The sequence below is a fragment of the Haemaphysalis longicornis genome, unplaced genomic scaffold (genome assembly GCF_048455015.1).
Source record: "Haemaphysalis longicornis isolate Haplotype H1 unplaced genomic scaffold, Haemaphysalis longicornis Haplotype H1 scaffold_4, whole genome shotgun sequence".
Taxonomy (NCBI): domain Eukaryota; kingdom Metazoa; phylum Arthropoda; class Arachnida; order Ixodida; family Ixodidae; genus Haemaphysalis; species Haemaphysalis longicornis.
The window spans coordinates 182105765-182122763 of NW_027526361.1; positions in this window are offsets into that span (position 1 = coordinate 182105765).

Here is a 16999-nt window from a genome sequence, read left to right on the forward strand (position 1 = left end):
GGAATTTGTTGCATTTTATGCTAAATGAAATTGTAGTCTCAATACAAATCCAACGTTCGGTTGCACCACTGACCATGGCAGACAGCGGGTACAGAGTAGACTATATCATTTGCATCCCCGAAGTCCGAGTGGCCATTGAGCCAGAGCCTTGGATCTGGAGTAGGATGCAGCATACGTTTGCTAAGTGGGTGGCGCCGTACATATTCCCTGTCACTCGCTTGCCAACCTTGTACCCCTTCACTTGATCTTCCGGGCGTCGCCCCGAAAGAGGTGACCTGCTCCATAGGAGGCAGTGTTTCGAAGCATTAGGGGAACAGCGGCGCATAGGAACCATCCAAACAAAAATTCAACGAGTAGCCGAAATGTGCTTACGTGTTTCTAAGGCGAAAGAATTGCGGCTCCTCTTGGCGACTCCTATTAGAGCCTTCCCTGCTGGCAGACCGTGTTAGCGTTTTTTCGCTTTTGTTTCGTCACATTTGTCGCAAAAACTTCGACAGTGTTACGAATGAGTCCGCCGCTGGGCTTTGTTTCAACACTCCTCGGCTGTGCGGCGAAGCCTCCACTACGTGTGCCTTTCAAGCAGCCCCCCCCCCCCCCCCCCACCCCCTGTAGGTGACTCACGCTTGCGCGTCTCAACTTGTCTGGATCCCTGGCGCCTATCTATCGGCGCGATCAACCTTCGATGGCGTGCCGACGCAACACGTAGAGACCTGCCCCAAGGACACAAGCCCCGCGTCCGCTGTAGAGACCTTCTCTCTCTCCTCTCTCGAACTCAGTGTGTGCCGCTACTACCGACTGCTCACGAACTCCGACACGAACTCTGCCGTTCGTGTCGGGTGCACAATCTAGAGAGAACGCTTGTTTCGACCGTTATCGCTTTGGGTATACATACGACCGCCCCCAAGCACTATAGTTCATTCCTGTTTGAGCAGTGAATCAATGCTGTCACTCTGTCCGAGTTCTGTACTGTAACCTCGCCCGTCGGGGCATTGTTATTTGGCTTCGGCTCATCTCTCGCTACGAAGTAAACAAGTTACCTTTTGCCTACGGCTTCTGAACATCTTCACGGCTGCAACACCGGCTGGCCGCTCGCATCACACCATGCTACCACACGTATGTCGGAGGCGACGGAGCTCGGCTCGGGTCGGCCTTCACGTACGCAGCAACAGGTTGTCAGCGGTAGGATGACAACGTTGCAACAACGGGCAGACTGGTAGCGCTTCCCGCCCCAGACTCCCCAGATTCACAGTCATCCCCGGTAGTGGTGTGCTCTACTCACGTGTCATAACGTTTCGCCTGTAACGGGATGTGGCTTTAGTGTGGCACGCCTTGGGCTAACTATTGTTTCACTGGTGGACACGTGGTGAGGCGGCGTGTAGGTTACGCACTCCCGCTTACTTCGGAGACCTGAGTTCAATTTCAATGCAAATTTTTGCGCAATTTTTGTACTTAACGACAACAAAAACAACGCTGCGCTTTTTCCGCAATGGGGCACTTAACTGTTTTCTCTTGAAAAATGGCTTACGTTTTATACTCTACCTAAAACGAGCGAAAGCTAAAACTATAAGCACACATTTTGTAGTGTGAGCTACACTGGCCGAGGTTGAGCAGTTTCGCGTGGCTCCTGGAGAGCCGTGCTGCGCATGCGGGAGGAGCAGTGACGTCTCACAGCGCACAGCTGGCGCGCCGGAGCCGCCGCAGCCACGAGTGCACTGGATGGGACTGGACTGAGTTGGATTGGATTGGAAATCGTTTTAGCAGATGATAATCCGCTAATCCTAAACAACCAGGAAAGATAAGAATAACCAGCTGAACCTTAGCTCACGCCTACGTATAACCTGGCATAGCCGAGCTAAGCCACTGCTAGTTTTTTTTTTCGTGAACGTTTGCATCAGCATGAGATTTCGAAGCCTGCCGTCTAGCTATTGTTTACTACTAAATTATGGCATTCAACCTTTGGCATGTGCTCAAGGGCACTCACAGACAGCCTAGCGGGCGCGCCATCGATGGTAAGACTCAGGGATCAAGCACTGTCAAAGCAGCCTGAAAAGCAGCGCGCTTTAGTGATGGTAAATCGTGTGTGTCTCTTGTCTTCGTAGTTGTAAACTCAGTCAGCAAAGCGGTTTCATGTGTCAGTCACAGAGTTTCATACTAATATGCGCTAGAGGGGACACTGGCGCGGCAGTCGTTCAACCATCGTGGGGCTGATTGTGTACTCGTGGTTTTCGAACTTGGCTTAAGAGGCTTGGCTATTGTTATGAGCACTTGGCATCGGATTTTTGTGCGCCATTAGTTTCGGTTTCGGCGTCGAAAGCGTTGAGGGCTCGTTCCGGGGCAGATTTGCTGTTAGCCCCCGATTCCAGTGGCTGCAATTATCATATACTGCTCGGCTGGAATGAAGTTGCTGCGGAAAGCAGTAGCATCGCCGCGTAGACCCTACACTAGAACTAGTCATGCTCTACGGCATCTCTCAAAGCGGACGCGAATTCGAGATACTGCACAAGGTAGGCGGTTGGGGCACGCTGTTCTATTCTAGTCCAGGTCATGACGACGCTCGTAGAACAACACGAGCGCGATAGCGGATAAGCCAAATAAAAAATAACTTTACCAAGAGTAAGTATATCTGTACAGCCGTCTAATTTCTCATCACAAAACTATATCGCGGGAGCTTCGTCCGGCAGGTCGGTCGCCACCAAGGTAATCGTGGTCAGCACCTTATCACGGTAGAAAGCGGCGCAACAAGCGAGGGTAGGTCGCATGCACAGAAAGATTCCGCCAATGCAACCATCATCTTCTAGGCTGTCCTTTTCTGCCGGTAAGCAGCTGCCCATAATTATTGGCGTGAACAAGGCGCACGCACAATCGCTGTCACCACCCGTGACCCTGCGAACTTGTGGAATACAGTACAGCCGCCCTGCTTCAACCACACGCCATCGCCGACTTGTACGCAAAAAAAAAACGCTTCGCCGCCTAGTCGGCCTAATCGTCAGCTCCGCTAAGCTCAGCCGTGTCAACACTTCACAAATATCTTCCCGTCTGATGGAAGAATTCTTCTAAACCCCAATATAAAATTAACAGGGAGAACAGTTCGTTTTCACAGTTTGTTTTCGCGATTAATAAATTATACACTAATAAACATTAGTTATAGCTTTTGTGTTTCGAAAAAAAAAAGTATTTGGAGTCAAGACAAGATTAAGGCTGGGTCAAGACAAGTTCAATAATCACGCATCCTTTAGCAATGGCCGCTTCCTGGGTGGTTGAAGCCGCCATTAGGCAGCTCGCATAGACACTAGCGCCAGCGTCCCCTCTAGCGTATATTAGTATGAAACTCTGTGGCATCAGTCAGTACAGTCACCAAGTCAGGCGGTTCATTTGCCCTGAACCGCACCGACACATTACCCAGTAGCCGCTGCGGTATAAGGTGTAGGCGAAGCAGCCAATTTACCCTCGCCTAGTCGATAAGAAAGGTAGGCGCAGCGTGCGCGACGGTGGCCCAAGGTCATTGTGACGGGATGAATGACAGTGAAAGATGTAGCGTATACAGCTTTCGCTCTAAAAATGAAGATCCATTTGTGGACCATTAATAATGAGCAAGAATCTCGTTCTTCCCCTTCGCAAATTAGACGGTCGGACCACTCCTCACGGCTTTCTCCGGCTTCAGTAGTTTAGAACGCAGCGTTCCTCGCATGTTCCTAGTTCACCGTCCCAAGCGTGCCTTTAACCCTCTCAGCGGTCGCCTATGCTCGCTTTAGCAGCGGCGTTTCTTGACTGTCACTCCTTTTGCTGAACACCAGTATCGACATTTCTTGGCCCCCACTCCCATTCCCTGAGAAGCACACCTGATTCCGCTGCCCGCTGCCATTCCGAAAGTTTGCAGCTACCGACCGTGAGGCGAGTGACGCATCTTCAACAGCAACGTGACTCCGAAAACGACTTATTTCATGACATTTGTTTGCAGTCTTAAAGGCCCGAGGGCACTACATAAATTACTTTACTCTACGTCTCGCCGTTTCTCTTGTGTCCAGTTTGCGCACCTAATCTCCCGCCAAGAAAGATAACGGTTTCATGCTATAGGGTGACTCGGCGATATGAAATCAAAGGTTTAGCGAAATTCCGTCTCGTCGGGTAAAAGATTTATAATTAAATGGTTCTGTAGGCGGTCACAGGTTTTTTAGCTGTGGACTTGCGATGTGTCGTACAGTCAGAACACCACATTACTGACATTAAGTCGCAGAATAAAGACTCGGTATGCAGTGATAATGAGGATAACAATACTCATTCGCACCATTATTTTATGGTTTAGCTTTAACTCCCGGTCCATAACAGCCTGTGACATGCTGTATTTTTGGACCTAGTGTGACTATACGGTTCTTCGTATTTTAAGATATTTACATGGCGATGTTTGGGATTTTAGATTTCCAAAGAGTGACTGTCAGGAGGCAACGTAGGGTTCGTTAAGCAATAAAGAAGTGCCACAAACGTTCGGGGGATGTGTTCAATGCTCAAGTTTCTTAGGACGCGACATCTTGTTTAAAACAATTTCGTTGCACGAAGAAAACTGCCACGTCACGAAAAGAAGATGCCTCGTATCGCGGCCACCCTTCAATACTCATTATTATGCCCTTATGCACCCGACTACATATTCACACTGCTAAGCGGAGAGTTTTATAAAATAGTGAGGAAATTTACCGGTCACCCCGTGGTAATCAGCTTTTTTCGTCGTACCTGACGAAGCTCATGTTCGAATATAACATGAGCCGCCAAATTAGAAAAAAAAAACATCCCGGCATTTGATCACACCCAAAAAGACAAGCTGTTAAACACAAAGCACTACTAGAGAGTAAGGAAACAGGTGAACTGACTTCACGCGAGTGATTACGTGGTTTCACATCGCCTGTATTGGGTAGCTTTCACCTAGCCTGCTGCTGCTAGGTGAAATCTACTGGTGATGTGAAAGTACAGGCTCACGCCTTGTCCGAGATTGTTTAAAAACGGATATCCTTTGGGCGCAGCCAATGTGTTAGTTTTCATGGTCGTGGCAGAGTCGACGGTAACTCCTGCTTTTTCACCCGTTGTACTGATCTGTAGCATGTCGGGACACAATAAAATAAATTTCGCAAAAAAAAAAGCGCGCACTGCAGTCTCCTTCCCTTAAGTTGGACTAATTTCAACACCTGCCTATTTCAAGATAGTGTGTGTGTGTTTTCCCTCTCATGAAATACGAATATTTTTGTGCGTAATTTGAATCTGGCAGAAAGCAAAGAAGCAAATTTCAGTGAGGTTGCTAGAACTAGCACGCAGAAAAACCCACTAAAAGTTTATTGATTTCTTAACCACCACAGTCGGTAAAATAGGGGTTCTAGTTGGCTTTCCATTAACTCACTAAAACACAATGGGGCGGTATTAAAACTCCATGCCTATTTTTATCAGGATTGGGCACAGGTGGCAGTGATTGTCACCAAGAGTTCTCGAACTCCTTACACCTGAAGTGTAGGGAGTGGCCTTATGCCAAACTGAGCGTGGCGTGCAGTTTATGCACATCAGCATTCCCCAGACCGTCACACAATTGGGTACAGGCACCTCAGTGGAGCTTCAATGTCGTTGCAGTAGTGCATTCAGTGTCAAAGACGGCTCTATGAGTGACTAAACGATGTACAAAAGAAGAGAGCTGCAACCGTGGAAGAATAATTGGCCTTAGATGTATTGGGCAAACGCAGCAAAAAGAAACGGCTGATCTCTCGCGATGCTAAATTGAAATTCGACAGCATGTCGAAGACCGCTCCTCCTGTGCCCGGTTCCCCATTGTTCCATGCTACGCACGGTTGGTCGCACGAGGATGGCTTGTTCTGATCAAGGTGCATTACAGCGCAAGAAGCAGGAGACATGCGTCGCTTGATGTTGGCTCAAGCTTTAGGGATGTACTTGCTCGGAAGCAGTTGTTCAACATAGCGTCAGAAGGGGCGGCGGGTTGTCGCGACGGAGCAAAAATGAACGTGGATAGCCTCTCAATAAAAGGCCTTCTAGCCGAGATGAAAACACGAAAAAACAAAAAAGTGCCTTGTGCCAAGCCATTCCACCGGCAAATAATGCATTACATGCTTCGTTTAACTTCCGTACATATTGCCGTGCTTCCGTACATTTCAGCAGAGTTAAACGACTGATGCATGTGTTCCTTTCACTTACATCTGTAGAAGAGGACATTGGCGGCGGGATCGTCTTTAACTCAGTAGGTGATGGTCGGCGTGGTTGAGCGTCGTTGAGGAGTAATCGCTGCCGATTTGCGGACGCTTCTGCTATCTGAAAACACATCAGAGCAAGCAAAGACCAAAAGTTGCGCCTTCTAAATTCAACACTGCGGCTAAGGCACGTCAATTGTGTTGATTCCTACATTGATCAATTGAAGGAATTCATTTCATTCTGATGATTTTCACGCAGAAGTGTGACAATAAGCGTTATTATACTTTTGTCTCTTGCTGGTTGAGATCCAGCGAGGATCATGCATTCCTGATTGGCCGCTGACTAGTGCGAATAATGAGAAAAAAACTTGGCTAATTTTTATAGAAAACAGAACGTTCCACTGTTTTTAAGGGAGCTTTCACCTTCGCTAAAAATACAAACAGCAGGGTTAGCAATAGAGTTTGTTTACGAGAATAGAACTAAAACAGCAAATTTCGAAGACCGTCCACGTTTACTGCCAACTGTACTGTTTAGGTTAACCATGTTAGCCATCGCAGTTACTACTTGATATAAACATGTGCCCTAAAAAGAAAGGATTTGCTTTTCCTTTCGACACTGAACATTGAAACCACTAACAGCCAGAAAACGTTTGTCTGAAGTCAGGTGAAGTGGTTTCTTGTTGAACAAGCACTTCTTTTGAACAGGATTAACAGCTGTTTTCCTAAAACGTCTGATTCAGTGAGACCGGTCAAAGATTTAGAAGTGTTTACAGTTGCGGAAGTGGAAACGAACTTAACAAAGCTTTTCGTCTACAGATAAAGACGAATGAGCGGGCTTAACAGTCTTTGGTAAGAAGAGTGAGCTCTTCACCAGGAATGGCCAGACAGGGCTTAAGCCAACACAACACCATCGGCGAAATATCCGCGAATTAATTTGGAGCCAGTATGCAGGGGTACGAAAAAGGCTTAATTGGAAGTCGTCGGAGTACGAGGAGCTGGCCCATATCTGTGACGCATGAAAGGTTCGCAGATTAAGCCGCCTTGTTCGGTAAGCCTAGTAACTCCTGCAATCATAGGAATATGAACCTCAGTCAAATCTTTCTATCGTAAAGTGTAAGTTAAGGTAAACCCAAATTATTGTTGAAAAGGAATACAAGAAATCTTTAAATTGAGCGTAATTATTTATTACACTCAAAGGAGTGGATAAATACCTCTTGGACAGTTTGCCTGTGCTGTTCAAACACAAATAAGGATATCATTCGTACAAATGCTGCTGGCTGATTTGTAATCACCAAGCGGTAGGCAAGGCACAGTAGGGTACGGCGGTCAATTGAGAAAATACAGCCGTTTCGTGCTTTGGTAATGACTAGGGGGCAGAAACTTGCGTTGTTAGGGTAACTTAAAAATGAGCTGAACGTGCATTGGGAAGGAGCAGGACAGAAACAGTGATCATGCATTAGTAACCTAACAGAGTGGTCACCGAGCGCAAATGCAAAAAGAGGGATTGGAGCTGGTCTGGGCTTCTCATGAGGCGAACTAACGGGGGACTCTACAGATAAGAGAGATGCTACTGAGAGACGAAGCCGTAACTGGAAGGAGACGACTACCTGATGGAGGGATGGGTTCGTGGGTCGATAATAAATTTAGGTGACGTAAGAAATAAAGTGTTCAAACTCTACTAGAGAATGCCGTCATGCAATTGCCATAAATAGAAGCGATGGTGGCTGATATACAGTGAAATGTTCATTGCTAGAAAGCTTGCACTGTCAGAGATCTACTCGATAGCATCAAATCTAGGAAAGTTTGTAGGTGGCAACTTTCCTACGTCGGTTACAAGGACAAAATAAAATGTTTCATTCATTTGCAGCGATCCAAAAACTACACTGGCCCGATGTACTGCGACCAATTATCCCTATGCGAACCCAGGTAACTTTTTCCTCGATGCTATACCTTGTGGTTTAGAGTGCCACTTCGCCTCATGTAGAAGTAGCAGTGGAAGACGGTTTATCCGTCGTAAAAGTTGTTATTTTTACGTGTCGATTGTGTAAACGGTTAGCGTCTGATTCCGAAAGAAAAACTGTGAACGACTCTAGTACGGCTAAGGATGAAAGTGTTCGGGATTATTTAGAATATGAACTTTACCTCTTGAAGGATGGCGAGGAGAAATTGTACTTGAAAAACTGGCAAACCTGTATACGCAACGACTAATGACCGCAATTGTACCGGAATCTTGGAAGAACGCGAACTTCATCCTGACATGAAGTGCTTGAAAAATTGCAGACCGATCAGCTTACTGTCAGTCGTCTACAAGGTACTTACCAAGGTAATCGCTAACAGAATTTGTGCAACCTAAGATTTCAGTCAACATAAAGAACAAGCAGGGTTCCGTAAAGGCTTTTCAACAATGAACCATACTCACACGACCAATTAGGTGATAGGGAAGTGCGCTAGTATACTAACCACAATATATTGCCTTCATAGATTATGAGAAAGCATTTGACTCGGTCGAAACCTCACCAGTCAATCAGTCCTTACGGAAGCAGGGGGTAGATGAGCATTATGTAAGGATACTAGATGATATCTACAATGAGTCCACAGCTACCATCATCCTCCATAAGGAGAGCAGTAAAATACTTATAAGGAAGGGCGTCAGACAAGGAGCAACAACCTCCCCAATGTTATTCACAGCATGTTTACAAGAAGTATTCAGAACATTGGATTTGAACAGGTGGGGGAGTAAGGGTTAATGGAGAATACCTCAGTGACCTCAGATTTGCTGATGACGTTGCCTTGCTAAGTAACTCGGGGGACGAATGGCAAAGCATGCTTTCCCCACTGGACAAACAGAGTAGAACCGTGGGCCTGAAAATTATTATGCAGAAAACCAACGCAGTGATCAATAACCTCGATAGGGACAGCACAGCGGTTTGAGATAGAAGGCGAGGAAGTGGAAGTGGTAAGCGAATATATCTACTTAGGCCAAGTTGTGACCCCGGATCCCAACCATGAGGCAGAGATACTCAGAAGGATAAGAATGGGGTGGAGGGCATACGGCAGACATTCTCAGATAATGAATAGCCGCGTACCATTGTCCCTGAAGAAGAAAGTGTATGACAGCTGCATCTTACCCGTACTCACCTACGGGGCAGAACTTGGAGGCTCACTAAGAGGGTTCAACTTAAATTGAGAACGACTCAGCGAACAATGGAGCAGAAGATGATGGGTGTCAAATTAAGGGACAAGAAGAAATCGGAGTGGGTCAGGGAATAAACGCCTGTTAAGAAAATTAAGTAGCAATTACGACAAAGAAATGGACGTGGGCAGGACATGTAATGCGAAGGCAATATAACCGTTGGTCAGTAAGGGTAACAGAGTGGATCCCTAGAGAAGGCAAGCGTTTCAGGGGGCGGTAGAAAGTTAGATGGGCAGATGAGATCAAGAAGTTTGCGGGGATAAACTGATCGCAGTTAGCACAGGACCGGGGTAATTAGAGATTAATGGGAGAGACCTCTGCCCTGCAGTGGGCGTAGATGGGCTGGTGATGATGATGATGATGAACTTGACAACTTAGCCAATAACGATGGGATATGTTTCAAGCCATTTGCCATTTCTGCGTTAATTGTTTCATTCCAGTGAAAACGAAAAATGTGCGCCGCTCAAACCCATGGATCAATGGCGGTATTAATGTTTTAATACGCAAGTTTAAAAGGCTAAAAAACGTAATGTAACCAATTCGTTATTCAGAATACTCAGTGAAATACTAGCGAATAAAATTCGTGTAACTAAGCAATTTTTCTATTACACCACCCTGTCCAATTTTAGTAAAACTAATCCTTCAAAGTTCTGGCGTCACCTGAATGCGAGAGGAAGTCATGACATCAATTGCATAAAAATAGGTAACCAAATCATAACCGATAAGCAGGTGACTGCCACTAAATTTGTTTCTTCTTCATCATTACTTCATCAGTTACGAGGGAACTACTTTGTTGTCACTTAATCTTAATCCGAAATCTACTCCAAGTCCTTATAGGAATCCAAAGATATTTGTCTACTGGTACGCCGAATCCATAGCTACATTTCTCGTTTCTATATTTCGCCGAATGTTGTCTGAATGTATTGTCTCCGCTAAGTGGTGTATTTTACGTACAGTGCCTATTTTTGGAGCTGGGGATCGGGTCGTAGTTACGAACTATCGCCAAATTTCGCTTCTCTGCTCACGCAGGAAACTGACGGAGCATATTGTTTCAAACTACTCAGTTGACTTTTGAAATTCCCGGATTATTTTAGCACCAGTACAGCATGGTTTCCGTAAGGGCCTATCTACTGCCACTCAACCAGTTTCTATTGTGCATTCTTTTTCTTCAGTTCTTGACAAGTCGGGCCAAGGTGATGCCGTAATCATTGTTCTTAGCAAAGCGTTTGACAGGGTATCCCATTCAGGTCTTCTTTATAACCGAATTAACCCAACGCTCTATATGTACTAATAAAGTAGATTGCGTCATATCGGGAACATAGCAAGTGTTTGTTAATGTGGATGATCACATTTTAGATCTTGAATCTGTTAATTCCGTGGTTCCTCAAAAAAGTGTTCTGAAGCCCTTATTATTTCTGGTATGTATCAATGACATAACTTCTTGCGTCCATGAAAGCGTTGGCATTCGTCTATTTGCTTCCAATATTTTGTGTACAGAGCTGTTGATTCAACTGATAACTAAATTACCCTCAGTGACAGTCAGAATTGCATATCTAATTGGTGCGACGTATGGGAAAAGAAGGTTAACCAAACTAAAACAGGTTAACCAAACCAAAAATCGCTTCAGGCACTTGCACTGCGTAGGCCCGATGCCGCGCCACTGAGCCGAAAACAAGCCAATACCGCTGCCCCCTGCCCCAATATATGGCCCACCAGGACCACTTAAAAAGCACCCAATATGAGACCCGACAATACGGTGACATGTGACGGTGACATGTGATATGTGACCCGACAATATGGTGACTCTTGCCTCGAGCGCCTCCAAACATCTTTGGCATAGCTGTGTACCACGAAGACGACGAAGCTATGAGCCGTTTTCTTGTAGAATGTGCAGGTGAATGGGCAGTGAGGCAAGGTCCGTTTAATCTTTCACCATGAGTCACAATCTGAAGGAAAGCCTTGAGGTTAGCTAAATGATTGATTGATTGATTGTAGGGTTTAACGCACTGACGCAACGCAGGCGATGGGGCGCGTCATAGTGGAGGGCTCTGGAATAATTTTGACCACCTGGATATCTTTTATGTGCGCCGAAATCTCGTACAAACAGGCGTTTTTGCTTTTCGCCTCCATCAGAAAAGCGGCCGCCGCGGCCGGGAATCGAACCCGCCACCTCGTGATCAGCAGCTCAATGCCTTAGCCACTGAGCCACCACGTCGGGCAGGTTAGCTAAATGAGCTTCGGATAAAGTGAAAGTGGGCAGGGCGCATCTCGTGAAGATAAAAAAGCGAATTGCCGTACACGACGAAGTACAAGGAACCAGCAATTAAAGGCTGAACATGCGAGTACTCGAGTGCTTTGTGCGGGTGGTAAGGAGTTCACACCCCTTTACGGCTCCTCTGTGGTTTTCTTGATGCGTCGGTTTATGTTTTTTTCTAATTTATTGGAGATAAAAGATGTTCTTGAAGCAGATACGTGTGTTTATTGTGATGCTGAAAAGGGTTGCGAATGTTGTAAGCTGCTTTTGCCACACATACTGGGTGTTTAAATTATTGTAGGGTTGTAGCATGACACCTATCTTCCCAATATTTTGCAAGAAATGAGGAAACTTTTGCGCGACTGTATTACGACGTTGGTATTCATCCGCAGCTTCGATGGCGTAAGAGCGTGTAGAGACAGCTCCGATGATGACACCAAAGTGCAGTCTTCGTGTAAACGCCGCAGCTATTGTTATGCGGGGGACATTGACTGCCGCTGTATACGTTTTCGGCAACTACATTTGTGCATGGCCAAGATATCAATTGTAGGGAGCGAGGTGCATGAATTTCATTGTTTACCATAGCCTGAGACTATCATACTTCTGCGACATATCTGCGCCACACATCTGCTTTATGTTATTTAATATGCTAATATTTATATATATTAGGCATGTTAGGCCGGCATTTAATTTACCCACACGCAAGCATGGTATAATACCGATTGCAAAAACCAATACGTCCTTTATAAAAGCGTTTTCTTAGTAGTGAAAACTAAAGAAATGCTTGTAGTGGACCTTAGGGTTAAACAGTTATGTGATGCTGTAAACTGGGATGTCAGTGCTACGCATGATAAATATCTTGCATTAGCAGGGAAGGCAGGGAACGTACGGAGACCAAGTGAGTGGGCTTTCGGTGATCGTTCAGCTCGTTCAGAGGGTTGGATGACCGTACTTCAGAGCTGCTCCTGACGATGATAACTTCTGTAGACATCGTTTTGTCTAGACGTTGGGTGGTGTCTATAATTTTTCCGACCTTGCGTTTAGTGTCTTCCCTTGACAGGGCGCGGGGACTTGGTGTCCCGTTCATTTCAGCTGGGGTAACCGTGACAGCAGACGCCTCCTGTTCAAGTTTCTGCCTGGTAACCGTGGGTAAGGAACTTGCGCGACGGGACGCCCGGTTTTGACGGCTTTGCTGATTCATTCGACTCCCCTCGACGCTGGCATCCCAAGCCAGCCCAGTTGAAGATCTGTTTCCTCCCAGGAGCGCCGGAGAGCTGGTGCGTAATGACTTGTTGGACTTGTGTCTTTCGGTATAATCTGCGTATAAACGGTGCACAGCAAGTTAAGCGCCGTCAATGAGATGCCACAACGCGACCGTCTGTATTAGAGTCAAAGTTAGGTCATAATCGTGCCCTGTCCTGTCTCTGTGTCCTTGTTCCCTTGGAAACAAGGACACAGAACGGGAACAAGGACACAGAGATAGCACATCGTGTGGGAGAATACGGAAGGGAGAGTCGGTAGGTGGTACGGTCAATTTATTTTGCGGACGCATATATGTACCACAACCGAAATTACACTGCTAGCGGAGACCTGAACACTATAATGAGATCATCATACAATAAGCGCAGTGCCCAAAGGCAGCGGAGTGCCCGAAGGACTTTGGCAGTGGCAGCGGTAACGTAAGGGCACGGAGTAATGGCGCTCGTCTGTTTTTGAGGTTTGTTTTACTTTTTGTTGCCCATTATGTAATTGCCGATATTGCCGCTACAAGAAGTGCTTGCCAGTGTACTGTTTTTTGCTAAGTATTGCATCGCTGTATATTACTGTGCTGCTACGTTAGATACAGACTTCGCTAACGGCATGGCAGGCACACGTCCTGGCAGTGTTAATGGTTTAGTGAAGGCGCTGGCCGAGAAGGTTCCTAATAGTATCAAGGAAGTCGTCAAGGTCATATCTGAACTAGCCACTAAGCTCGACACAATCACAGTCGGCATTAAAGTTCAGGTTGGAAAGATTGAGGAGACCATCTCAGAAATAAAAGCCGAGGTCGGTAAACCGTGCGAATCTGTAGAGTTCATGAGCGCGACCTTTGAAGAGTTTAAAAAAGGTGCTCAGTAAGTTCGACGGGAGCTAACGGAGGTGAAGGGCCAAAACAAAGAGCTTGCGAGACAAAACCGAGAGATGTCAACGCAACTGGCGGATGCAAAGAGGGTGACAATTGAACTCAAGCAGTACGGAAGAAATACGAACGTGGAAATGCTGGGATTACCAAGCACCGAAGGTGAAAACCTAAAGGAGACAGTGGGTAAATGGGCCAATTGTCTAGGACTCGAGTTGAATGAGGGGGACATTGGTGTAGCTCATCGTGTCCCATCGATAGACAAGAATAAGCCAAGTGTAGTAGTAGAATGCGCTACCAGAACATGCGGTCATAGTTTCCTGTCTCAAGCTAAAAAACAAGACTAAACACGAGTCACCCGTCTTTGATGGGCGCACATCCAATCTACGTCAATGAACACCTCTGCGGAGAAAAAAAGATAATGTTCAGCAAGGCTCGTGAGGCGCAAGCAGCAAAAAAATGGAAATTCGCATGGACATCCCAGCCCCGCATTGTGATACGGAAAGCGGAAAACTCAACGGTTGTGCACATGCAGCCTGAATGTTATCTCGAGAAAATTGTGTAAGCCCTCGTACCTAGTACAGCTTATTTCTCCATATGCTTAATCTTACCGATTTCAAAAAAGAAAACAGCGCCACATTTTTCGTTTTTCTTTGCAATCCGGGAAGTTTGCGCAAGAATTTAAAGTCTGGTTGCCTGTACCTCTTATAGACTGTTTTGTACATTATTTCCGTAAGTGAAACATGGTTGAAAGCTAATGAAACAGTCAGTATGCACTGATTCAGGCTGTTATCGCAACCACAGAACTTGGGTGCTCGGAGGGGGGTGGGGGGGGGAGGCGGAGTTGCCGTGTTTGTGCGGGATGATATTGCGTGCAGTATTATTATGTATGACGCGTCTGTGTCAAGTGAAAATGTAGAAACACTGTTTATCAAGATTGAAAGAGGGCCAACCATTGGTGTCGTGTATCGCCAGCCCGGTTCTTCAGTCAAAATGTTTGTGAAAGAACGAGTTTGTGCTAATAGGAACTTTCCGCGTGTACTGCAAGCATACAGTAGTTGTCCGGGACAGTTCTCCTAAAAGTGTTTCATATGCGTAATGTAATACCTAAGCCAACGCGTATCACTAATACGTCAAGCCCCCTCATTGACCCCGCCCTTTGCAACGTTGACAATGATCTGTTTGCAGCGTGCTTCCTCTTCCGGTAGCTGACCACAAGCCTATTTTCGTTGTGTTTAAAAGTGAACCACTAATGCTAAACCATCCAGGGGGAAGTTGCTGCAAAGACCGATCACAAGTTATTACAAGACAAAATAAGTCAAATCGATGTCCGCGCTATGTATAATGATTATGTAATACTGAGTGTGGGAATTTCATACGCTCGCTAAAAATGTTGTCTGATTAAGCATTACTACAACCAATAATAAATATATATACCTACTCTGCCCTTGGGTGACACCAGCTATTTTGGAGAAACCCAAACAAAACGACTGGTGGTTCCACAAACGGAAGCAGCATAGGTATATACAATAAATAATAGCTAAAACAACTTAATCTTCAAGTTAGTTTCCATCATGAGGAAGCGGCGGAAAAAAGAATGCTTCACTAAGCTCGTCGAAGTAGCTCAGGGCAACGCTAAAAGAGCCTGGGAGATCGGCAAGGATGCAATTGGTTTAGATTACAATAAACGCGTGTTACGTCATGTCATAATACAGGACACGGTGGATAGTTTTAACAAGTATTTTGCAGATGTCGGGCGGTCTTTGGCTGCCCAGTTTCGTGACACGTCGCGTCACAGGCGCCCTTCTAGTCGAGTTTCCGATAGCTTTGGTATGCTTGAAAATGAACTGGAACATCTGTTATGAGTGAGAGGAATTTCGATGGTAGTGAAACGGCCGGGCTTGACACTATTGCACTTAATCGATAAAAAATAATAATGACATTTTGGCAGTCCACCTGCTGCACATACGTTTCGCCCCTGGCAATACTGTGGCATGCACCCAAATGAACTTAAGTTGGGCAAAGTCATCCCTGTATACAAAGATGGTGACAGTTCAAGTCCATCAAACTACAGGCAAATATCTGTGCTAAATTAGATTAATACAATATCTGAAAAGATACTCTCTGCGCAAATTACATCATTGACTTCCAAACATAGTGTAATTTGCCGAAACCATGCCGCATGGTTTCCGGTCGCACAGATCCACGTCTTCTACGGTTCTGGTATTAATCCAACAAGTTAATAAGCCTCTAAACGATAAGAAGCTAGCCGTCTTGCTTTTCGTAGACATAAAGAACACCTTCGATTCGGTCAACCACAACATAATGTTAACTAACGTTCATGATTAGGTTTAGAGGGAGAATTCATCAGCTTCTTATCTGCTACTTTTCCGACCGACATAAACGAGTGGTGATAGATTGTTTTGCTTCCTCTACTGAGTCAATGGTCGCAGGAGTATCACAGGGCTCAGTTATTGGACCTAGTCTTTTTCACTCTATGTCAATGACTTTTACTTGGAAGCCCTACTGTACGTGCGACACAGGTACTAGTTTTTGTTGGAGACTGCCTAAATCCGATCGAATCCGAAATCAATTAGGACCTTCAGATAGTTCAGTTTCAGTTTCAGTTTATTATACGAATAGGTGAAATAACAGCATTAGTACACAGGCAGGGGTCCCACAGTGAAGAACACTGCAGGTGGGACCCCTGTTTAGGTTAGGTTAGGTTAGGTTACGTTAGGTTGGGTTAGGTTTAAACAAAATGGTTTATACAATGGTTGGGTTAGGTTAGGTTGCGTTTAAACAAAATGGATTTAATTATTGCTTAAACAAAACCACCGATATAATATTACAGACAAAAGTCAATATATGGTTTCCCACTCCAAAAGGATTCATCACGATTTTGGTAGCTTTAATTTAAAGTTAGAGTCTAGGCTGTTGCAGAGAGTAACCACGTTTGAATAGTTAGGTGTCCTTTTTGATTCAGATATCAGCTGGAAATATCATATGGATAAGACATGCTCGAAGGTAGCGTATGGCTTCCACACGTTGCTAAAAGCCCGTGAGTGTTTTAGCGCAGCCACCTTGCGTACATTTAAATGCGTACATTTGCGTATTTAACATTTGTGTATAGCCACCTGAGCTAATGTATAGGATCGTAGGGCAGCACAGGCAAAGCATACTTGAAACCTTTCAGCCGCTCTCAAAAGAGGGCAATAAAAATTATTACATTTTCAAATAGGCATAAATCCAGAAAA